The sequence below is a fragment of the Hemibagrus wyckioides genome, linkage group LG27 (genome assembly GCF_019097595.1).
Source record: "Hemibagrus wyckioides isolate EC202008001 linkage group LG27, SWU_Hwy_1.0, whole genome shotgun sequence".
NCBI classification, from domain to species: Eukaryota; Metazoa; Chordata; class Actinopteri; order Siluriformes; family Bagridae; genus Hemibagrus; species Hemibagrus wyckioides.
In genome coordinates this window covers 20,494,973-20,505,718 of record NC_080736.1, presented here as the reverse complement: position 1 = coordinate 20,505,718, position 10,746 = coordinate 20,494,973, and the positions used below count along the sequence as shown (strand labels likewise).

General features: G+C 39.1%; 1 long non-coding RNA gene across 1 annotated transcript; it reads right to left on the bottom strand.

Annotated features, from left to right (window-relative positions):
• Nucleotides 1–1,344: 1,344 nt before the first annotated feature.
• LOC131347533 (uncharacterized) lies at nucleotides 1,345–9,866 on the bottom strand. The gene is made up of 3 exons (XR_009203787.1): nucleotides 9,721–9,866; nucleotides 1,663–1,712; nucleotides 1,345–1,410 (listed from the first exon to the last, which is right to left on the bottom strand). It is a non-coding gene; the product is annotated as an uncharacterized LOC131347533 (long non-coding RNA).
• Between the last annotated feature and the right edge of the window lie 880 nt (nucleotides 9,867–10,746).

Below are 10,746 nucleotides of genomic sequence, written 5' to 3'. Positions count from 1 at the left end.
AACACACAACCTTCTTATCAGAGACTCAAAGCCATCACTACAGCTAGCTTGCACTGCTTCACTGGAATCTTTAAGTGCCATTAATTCAGTGGGAGAAATAGCTGAATCAATGCAAACTAGTTATGGTGTTGCTCTGGCATGGTTGTAATGGCTCAGTGACAGAAGGCTTGATCAGAAGGTTGTGTTCAAATTCCAGCACACTTCCAAGCAGCATTGGTTGAGTAAGACCCTTATCTTTCAGCTTAGTTGTATCCTACATCAGTCAAATGAGCAAGTGTGCTGGGTTATGTGTCATTTTATGCAACATTAAGATATTACAGCACTTTACTGACGACCCAAAATGCCAGTCAAAACTAAACATTAGAACTTGTAAAGACGGGTGTTTGTGTGTTTGTATCTCAGCTGCTGCACTGTAGAATACCTTGAACTGGGAGATGGAGGCCTGTGCAGAGAGGAACTGAATATTACACCAAGCGCTGATCAGCTCACCAGCATCGAGCGGCTGTGAAAAGTAGAGCAGGAAGATCATGAGTGCTTCTGATCACAGCAGTTTCATACTAATATTCTGTCACTTACAGTAAAAACAACCTTGTAAAATCCAGTGATCAGCTTTAGGAAATAAATGAAAGCTTTGGTTACCAGAAAAACAGGTGAAGGGTCTTGAGGTTGTTCTGTGGGCAGCAGCTGGATGTTCGGCTCAACAAACTTAAAACACACAAACACAATTAGTCACTGCAGTTCATAACATTTTGTGATGCCACAATGAATAATCCCTTACCTGAATGCCAGTGAAACTCTCCTTATCACTGGTATAATAAGGGAATCCCTGTAAAAGACAATTAGATGAAACTCAAGATCTACAACCACATTTCACAAAAGTGCTCTTCTAAAAATCATGTCAGTTCAAAAATGTCCATTCTCTTCATCAGAGTAATAAAGACTGTGATTACCTCGCGAGTCAAGCAGTGTGTCTCTGCGCTTTCAAACCAGCAGAGCCGACTCTCTGGACCCCTCATCATTCCAATGATGTCTCTGCTTATGTCCACTGGCCAGAAATAGAGAAACAAAACTTAACATTAGATCTTGTAAAGAAGGATGTTTGTGTGTTTGTATCACAGTTACAGCAGTGTAGAATACCTGGGAGAGGGAGGAGACTACAGACACACACTGAACATCACGGCAGGCACTGTCCGGCTCATCAGCATCGAGCGGCTGTGAAATGTAGAGCATGAAGATCATAAGTGCTTCTTATCATATCAGATTTATACTAACATTCTTTACAGTAAAAACAACCTTGTAAAATCCATTGATTGGCTTTAGGAAATAAATGAAGGATTTTCTTACCAGAATGACAGCTGAAGGTTCTTCGTGTGGTTCGGTGGGCAGCAGCTGCAGGATTGGCTCAATGACCTTAACACACACACACAAACACACACACACACACACACACACAAACACACTCACACACACACACACACACACACACACAAACACACTCACACACACACACACAAACACACACACAAACACACACACACACACACACACACAAACACACTCACACACACACACACACACACACACAAACACACACACACTTAGAAAAAAGTGGCCTGTAGGTTTTAAATGAAGTTAAAATATTACTATTTAACTGACACATACCTGGAGGACAGAGGGAGTATCTGCTGATTCCTCCAGCACATCCACAGGCTCTGCAATAGATTATTTTTCTGTGACTCAGAATTATGACTCTTCAATTACACAATATCAAACTTTCCTATTAATGCATAAAAGTTAATAAAGCAGTGAGTTTGATAATTAGTTAACTTGTGAAGAAACAGAAAAATTGTAGCAGTCAGATTGTGTAAATTCACTGTACATGTGACCTGATTAAACTCTCTAAAACCTCCTGCCCCTGTCCACCACCCAAATCTATAAAAAATATTATACTGTATAATTATTAAAACCTTTATACTCAATATGATATTGTGGAAATGAAACGATTAGTGAAGTTCTCTAGGTAGATACCATACACTGCTTAGCCATAACATTATGACCACCTGCCTAATATGCTGTTGGTCCCCTTTTTGCTGCCAAAACAGCCCTGACTGTCGAGGCATGGACTCCACTAGATCCCTGAAGGTGTGCTGTGGTATCTGGCACCAAGATGTTAGCAGCAGATCCTTTAAGTCCTGTAAGTTGCGAGGTGAGGCCTCCATGGATTGGACTTGTTTGTCCAGCACATCCCACAGATGCTCGATTTGACTGAGATCTGGGGAATTTGGAAGCCAAGTCAACACCTCATTCTCATTGTTGTGGTCATCAAACCATTCCTGATCCATTTTTGCTTTGGGGCACGGTGCATCATCCTGCTAAAAGAGGCCACAGACATCAGGAAATACAGTGATTTACTGTGTATTCGGACACCTTTCTATCAGAACCAGCATTAAATTCTTCAGCAATTTGGGCAACAGTAGCTCGTCTTGTGGATCGGACCACATGGGCCAGCCTTCACTCTCCACGTGTATCAGTGAGCCTTGGCCGCCCATGACCCTGTCACCGGTTCACCACCGTTCCTTCTTTGGACCACGTTTGATAGATACTGACCACTGCAGACCGGGAACATCCCACAAGAGCTGCAGTTTTGGAGATGCTCTGATCCAGTCATGCAGCCATCACCATTTGTCAAACTCGCTCAAATCCTTTCACTTTCCCATTTTTCCTGCTTTTAACACATCAACTATGAGGACAAAATGTTCACCTGCTGCCTAATATATCCCACACACTAACAGGTGCCATGATGAGGAGATCATCAGTCTTATTCACTTCACCTGTCGGTGGTCATAATGTTATGGCTGATCGGTGTACATCTGTAACCATGCCCTTTAGCGCGAGAGCTGATTAATCAGTAGTCTAAGTATGATTTAGTATAAAACCAGTAGTCAGGGTTGTTAAAAGTCACTTTTTAATGGGGATGAGTATTATATTGTGGAAATAAATGAAATTCTCGTTGGTCAAGCTCATCAACTCGTTCAGGATTTTAGTGTGTAATGTAAAACAACAGCCAAGTTCACTAGCAGCTTAACTAACATTAGGCTAAACATTATATTTATATTATATTTACCGATAAAATGTGTACAACTTACAACAAATAGACATATAGATATAATTAATCCAACTATTACAGTGTAATTTAAATCGGTAAAAATCGGCTAAAGTCCGCTAGCGCGCTAGCTAGCGGATCACAAGGCTAATCATGATTTAGTGTAAAACCAGTAGTCAGGGTTGTTAAAAGTGACCTACTAACAGGGTAAATATTTCATTGTGGAAATAAAATAAATTCTTGACCAAGCTTAAGGATTTTATTGTGTCATTTAAACCAGCAGCCGAGTTCGCTAGCACGATAACTAGCATGATGCTAACTGTGTAAATGAAATGATTAGCGAAGTTCTCTAGGTAGATAACATACATCTGTAACTAAGTCCTTTAGACCTGACTAAATCACTAGTCTAGTCATGATTTAGTGTAAAACCAGTACTCAGGGGTGTGAAAAGTCACCTTTTAAATGGGTAAATATTATATTATGGAAATAAACTAAATTCTCGTTACCCGAGCTCATCAACTCGGTTCAGGATTTTAGTGTGTAATTTAAAGCAGCAGCATGTTCAATAGCAGGTGAACTATTATTAGGAGAAATATCATATTCACATTAATATAACCAATAAAGTGTTAAATAATTACAACAAATATACAAGTTCTCTCGGTAGATATGATTAGTCCAAATATTACACTGTCATTGAAATCGCTAAAAATCGCCTAAAGTCCGTTAGCGCGCTAGCTGCTGAATCACAAAGCTAAGCACGATTTATTTTATTAAAACCAGGAGAAGGGGTTGTTAAGAATGGACTTCTAATGGGGTAAATATTTCATTGTGGAAATAAAATAAATTCTTAAACCGAGCTTAATGATTTTATTGTGTAGTTTAAACCAGTAGCCAGGTTCGCTAGCACGGTAACTAGCATTAGGCTAATTCACGGCAAGATGAGGTGTCTTGTGTGCTACATAACATTAGACTGTAACACTGTCACTTTAACATGATATATTGTAGAAACAGTGTGGCATTAAAGGATAAAGATCATCCTACCTTGAGGACACTGAGTGTGTTCAGCAGGAGCAAATTATAAAATGTAAAATATATAATTTGTAAATGCATTTTTTACGGACTTCACTTCCTAGTTTCCGTAAGGTTCGGTTTTTCTCGGAGGTTTTCGGTAGATTCCGTAAACAGGAGTTTGTTTTTTTTTTTTTTTTAAGGTCGTATCGTCTTAAAACTGGTCCTACAGCTTGAATTCTAACTTACAGCTACATGCTGCCTTAAACTTCAGCTATGCTTCACTCCCTGGGCTTCCCGGACATTTCAGCTTATTATTATGATTATTATTATTATTTATTCATTATTGACTCTTGTTACTAGTTAGTGCTGGTTTATACTAGTTAGTGCTGGTTTATACTAGTTAGTGCTGGTTTATATTGGTTTATACTAGTTAGTGCTGTTTTATACTAGTTAGTGTTGGTTTATACTAGTTAGTGCTGTTTTATACTAGTTAGTGTTGGTTTATACTTGTTCTGAAGGTCGCAAGATTTGGATTATCTTTTGGCATTTTTGCTACACCCCTGTTTCGGATTTCTCTGTACTCCACTACTGGATTTGACTCCTACACCGACTCTACAGCGCAGCGATGATGAACTTCGGGGGAGGAGCCGAGCCTCAGCACCCGGATGTGGATCCCGAGCCCGGATGGAGCGGACTGTACGACCCCTGGAACGGTGAGTTACTGAGTTTCCTCTTTTTCACTTAAGTATAAAGTCTTTTAAACACCGCGTTATTACAAAAAACCGCAATCAGGAATATCGTTTTATATGATTAGATGGTTTTGAGAAATTCTGTTCGGCTAATCGCTTTACGTACACGATCAGTATGCTAAAGCTAGCGGACAAAATGGCAGACTCCAGTGAAACGAGCAGGGAAGAAGAAAACAGTGTTGATGTTTTCAGATATGTTAACATCAGCTTTTCATAAAAGTCCCAATGTTTACTTAACGTTTGCTAAAGTTTACTAAGTCAAGCCGAGGAGTATTAGCAAAGATTAGCTAGACGGCTAGTTAGCATGTAGCTAAGTAATTGTTTTTCAGTGTTTATAGTTTTTTTTTTTTGATGGAGTGAATAGAATAAGTTAAAATACTTACAATAACATGAAGTAACTTATTATTTTAAGGATTTTTCATTGTCCGTGTTTGTCGAGTTGTTAAAGCGGAGAGAGAAAGGGGCTGTGAGGAAAGGCAGCTAGCTGAACAAAACCAATCGGTACAAATAAATGGAGCTAGTGTGGCAATGTAGAGTGCAGCTTAGGCAAAAATATCAAGCTGTTTGTTTCAATTCTGTTCAGCAAGGTTTTGTTTCTAGCTGTCGTGAATAAAATAGTTAGGAGTAGTGTAATCTACGATAAAGGGCGAATTTTTGAGAGGAGACACAATTGGACTCAAAGGGGATGTGAAGCACTGGAGTAAGAAAGTGCTAAAGTAATAGACTGTAATAGAAATGTATTTTAATCTGCATTTTTTGGGGGAAGATATTTTTAAGCATTGAAATAAGTGCACAGTGTGACTAACAGTGAAGCCGTGATACTGGAAGAGCCCTGTATAACACCTATAAATGCAGCTAAAATGTAAATACTGAGTTTTTAATGCACTGTTATAGGAAGATTACAGTAATATAACTTGTGTAAATACTTCTTGTTTTGATAGTGAGGCTTTCCTGCTGTATAAAACATACACAGTGCTATTAAAATAAAACCCCATCCCCTTTGAGGAGGCCACCACCTTCAGGGAGTCCACAGCCTTCAACAGTTCCTTTGCCCCAGCCTTATTTCAATATCGACATCCACAGCATTGTGGCTGGTATGTACTATGCTCCTGCCACAATGATAACTCCTGTCCCACGCCAGGGCATAAGGAGGAGGCGGGACGAAGAGGATGGCAATCAAGAAGCCCCTCTGAGTAGACGGCAGCGTGTGGATCCTGATGGGGAGGTGGAGTTCATCAGGATGCCTGGACTTGAGGATTTAGAGAGTTTAATCAGTCACATGTACAGTGAATTTACACAAGCTACTAATGCTACAATTAGTCTGTTTCTTCACAAATTAACTAGCTAACTAACTCACAGGTTTATTAACTTTTAAGCATTAGAAAGAAAGGAGAGAAAAATTTACAAGGTCTCTCTCTCTCTCTACTACCTTATAAATTTGGCCATTTTAATGTTTTACATTTAACAGAAAATATTAGTTGTAATTAAACTTACATGAAACTAATTTATTGCAGAAGCTGTGGATTTGCTGAGAGAATCGTCAGATACTCCCTCAGTCCTCCAGGTATGTGTCAGTAAAATATTTTAACTACATTTGAAACGTGTAGGCTGCTTTTGTCTAAGTGTGTGTGTGTGTGTGTGTGTGTGTGTGTCTTAAGGTTGTTGAGCCAATCCTGCCGCAGCTACCCACAGAAACTCACTCCACATCTTCATCTGTTGTTCTGGTAACCAAACCTGTCATTTATTTACTAAATCTGATCTCTGGATTTTCCAAGTGACAGAATGTTTGAAAGTGTTAGTGTGAAACTGCTATGATAAAAAACACTGATGATCCTCATCTTCTACTTTTCACAGCCCCTCAGTGCTGGTGAGCTGAACAGCACCTGCTGTAATGTTGAGTACAACACTGCAGACTCCTCCAACTCCCAGTCTGGGGTATTGTACAGTGCTGCAGCTGAGATACAAACACACACACACATCCTTCTTTACAAGTTCTAATGTTTAGTTTGTTTTCTCTATTTCTAGGCAGTGGACGTTAAGGGATACTTCCTCGGGATGATAAGGGGTCCTGAGAATGGATTTGCTGGTTTAAAACCACCAAGACGCGCTACTTTGACCAGCTGGTAATCACCATATTTGTTACTCTGATGAAGAGAATTGATATTAATGATTATTAGATGAACACTTTTGAGAAGTAGATCTTGAGTTTCAGCTAATTGTCATTTGAAGGGATTCCCTTATCAGACCACCATCGAGGACCATTTCACTGCCATACAGGTGAGGGATTATCTGTTGTGGCGTCACAAAACTTTTGTTAGTTGCAGTGACTAATTGTGTTCACTTCAAATTGTTCTCTTAAGGCTGAATATGGGAAGGTTACAGAGCTCCTTTCCTGTAACCGGGTGGAAACCATCATGGAGCCACTTGAGGATTATGTGGTAAATTTATTGCAATGTCATGAAGTCTTTATTGTAGATAGTAACTCTTGGAATTTTGTACACATATGGGTCTGCAGTGTTCATTTTTATATATTTTTTTAATTTAACAGCAAACCTTTAAAAAGGTGTCCTGCACGTTCCTGCATGTGGCTAAAGATGGTCAGGTGAACATCTCCACCTGGGAGCAGGAGCAGGTTGACTCTCCCCACAGTGATTCAGAGGAACAGTACGACTCTGAGGTAATTCTGTGTTTCAGACCTGATGTGTATCTACAGATGCTGCTATTCCCCTGAATGGGAGGCTGTAACATTTACTGTGTGAGTTTTAATGATTTATTGCTAATGTGTCTTGCAGGAGAGTGAGGAGAGCCTTAGCCAAGAGGAGATGGAGGTGCCCTTTACTTGGTACGCTTCTCTTCACAGTTTAATGGTATAAAGGAGTAATGTATGTTTAATACACTAAGCATGTAAATCTTTTGTTTCTTAGGGACCATCTTACAGAGAGAGGGGTAACTGATATCGGCCTGAAGCTGCATGCTCTCCGTGAGGCGTTTGCTGTGAGTAAAACCTTTGTTTAGCTGCTGTTTTTGCTCAGGGGAAGTTCACTCTGCTTTAACTTATATTATGTGCTGTCTTATATTCAGATTCATCTTACCTGCATCCACAATCAGAACTTCTTGTTCGTTATGGGGAAGAAGATTGTGATGCGTCTGGCAGCAGTTAACAACCAGGTGACTTCAGAATGATGATAGACTGTTTCCTTGTGCAAAATACTTTCAGTTACTGGGCTTGAAAATGATGTAATTGTCAAACAGATGTGGTAATGAGTAATTAAGGAATAATAATTAAAATAACAAGCATCAAAAGCTAATTTTATAACAATCACAGCCTGCTAAAAAAAGGACATTCTTAGGATAAATATTAAAATAAAATGTACATAATGAAGAGGGCTCTGGGATATGCAGTAGTTGGACATTTAGCCCATGTCATACATCATCTGTGTATCTTTAGTAAAGTACTGGACATGCTGAGGCTTACATACTGCTTCATTTTAGGGTTTAAAATGAGTTTCCACGTTAAAAAAACTGAAGCCAAAGTGATTATTTTGTTTGTTTTAACAGGATGCAGGTCGTGTACAGCTGGACTACGAGGCTCTGATTCGTTTCCTGAAGACTCCTTCTTATCAGGACTGGATTGCAGCAGAGCTCTCCGGGTCCTATGTAAGCTTATAAATGCTTGTGTAACATGACAAATGTTTAAATCGAAAAGATTTTGATGTGATAGAAAACAGGACTCCATTATGTAAAGCTAATTTCTTCTTGTAACTTTTCTCTTCTGTGCAGGTCTACCACTACAACTTCGTGGACATCTTTTTCGAGCTGCTTCTATTCGGCTATTTTACAAACAGCTCAATACCTGAGACAGTAAGAGTCTTATCAGGAGATTTAAAAGCCATGCTTGAATGTAGTTTCAGAACATGGTTTATTTCATCTCATTTTATTTTTCCATGTTGTTAACCCTGATATGACATGATATTAATGGAGCTTGTCGTCTTTCTTTCCTAAAGCTTAAGGGAGGATTCTTGGAGCGCCTGTTTGCGCTCATCAGCATGTGGGAGGTAGACGTGTGGAAGCCTGCAGCAAGGACCTCCTTTAAAGTGCTTATTGTAAGTGTCTAATATCTTCTGATGCTGTGATCCACAAATTCTCAGTATTGTATCCTAAACTCAGTGACACTATGTTGGATTGTGACAGTGATGATGTAATTTGTCTATAGGATCAGCTTACAGATCTCGCTGAAGTGCTGTTTACTCAGCCCCCGGAGTTCTACCAAGACCCAGCAGCCTTAGCCAGCAAACTAAGACCTTTCCTCAGACAGCGTGTCCAGAAGATGATGGACATTTTGTGGAAGCTCTGAGCAATGTCCTTCCTTCTACCAAATTCCTCTTTTCTTCCTTCTGTTCCATTTCTTTTCCCTCACTTCTTTTCTATACATTGCTCAAGCTCTCCACACGTAAGTAGAAATTAATTTAATTCTTATTTTTGATGAACTTAATATTAAAGTATACTCTTTTCTTCCCTACAGGTCTGTAGAGTGAACCCAGCACCCAAGGAGTAGTTTTAATATCCCTCATCCCTCATAGAGCGTCCCTTATCAATCTATCCCTCTATCCTTGTCTATATAGATAACTGCTAATAGTAATTAGTATAAATAGTAGCTGCAAATAATATTGTTGTAAATAAACTTATAGTTGTATAGTGTTTATATAGTTTACTTTAATAAATGTTTTCATTTGCTCCTATTACCGTCTCATTCTGATTATTTTTAGTCATCAGTATGTCTACTGTATAACTGCAATAGTGTGAATGAGAGTACATTCCTACACACCATAAAGTCTGATCATCTTTATTTGCACTGACCTTCATCAGTGATGCTGCCACTGCTGGAGCCACCACTACTTTTAGAACATGGTTGGGAAGAAGCAGAAGACAGGGTTTCACCAATTAGAGGCTTAGGAGTTGGGGATGGCGATGGAGTCAGGGTAGGGGATGTACTCTTAGATGTGGAGGAATTCCCAGACTGAGGTCTCTTTTTCAGATCAACCTTCTGTGGAGATTGTAGGCTAGTGTTAGGTTAGATTGATGGAAATGAACAATACTCATAAAACACACTGACTTGGTACAGTTAATATATAGTAGTTTCTATCAGAGATACACACTCGCTCACTTATTAAGACTATTTGTACAGTCCCCTCTGAAAATACTCAAATGTTTTTTTTATACTTTGAAGACAATTTGGCTTTAAGTTCCAAAAAAGTATATAAGGCTATAGAGGCTATCAGAATTCTCAGATTTCATTTCCAGATATTTACATCTAGATGTGTAAACAACCTGTTATTTGAAATCTCTTATTTTTTCCACAATCAAAATACTGGACATGTGACTGGTGTGTCCTGTTGCACAGATGTCCTGTGCTGACTGAATGAATGTTACTGATACTGAACAATTGGGAGAGCTGGTACAGTTCACAAAGTCTCAGAATGATTTTGCTCTCTGGTCAGCTCTCCTCATTTCTCTAGCTGGTCATTTAAACTCAGTAAAGATGAATGTTTTGCCTAGATTTCTGTATTTATTTCAGTGTGTTCAACATTTTCTCTCTAAAACTTTATTATATTTATTATATCTAATATTTATTATATCTAAGACTTTAAACCCACACATTTCATCTGTTTTTTGGGGAAAAACAAGCCAGAATTCGGAGGGAAATACTTCAAAAACCAAAGGTTGAGGGTGGGCTTGCCCTTCATAATTTCTTATTTTACAACTGGGTGACAAATATACAATCTACACTGTTCTGGTTTCAGAGTCATTTCGGGCTCTGTGATTGGGTCTCAGCTTGGGTCAGTATTGAAGAGGGTTCTTGCTCCCCGGCCTGACCAGCTGCAC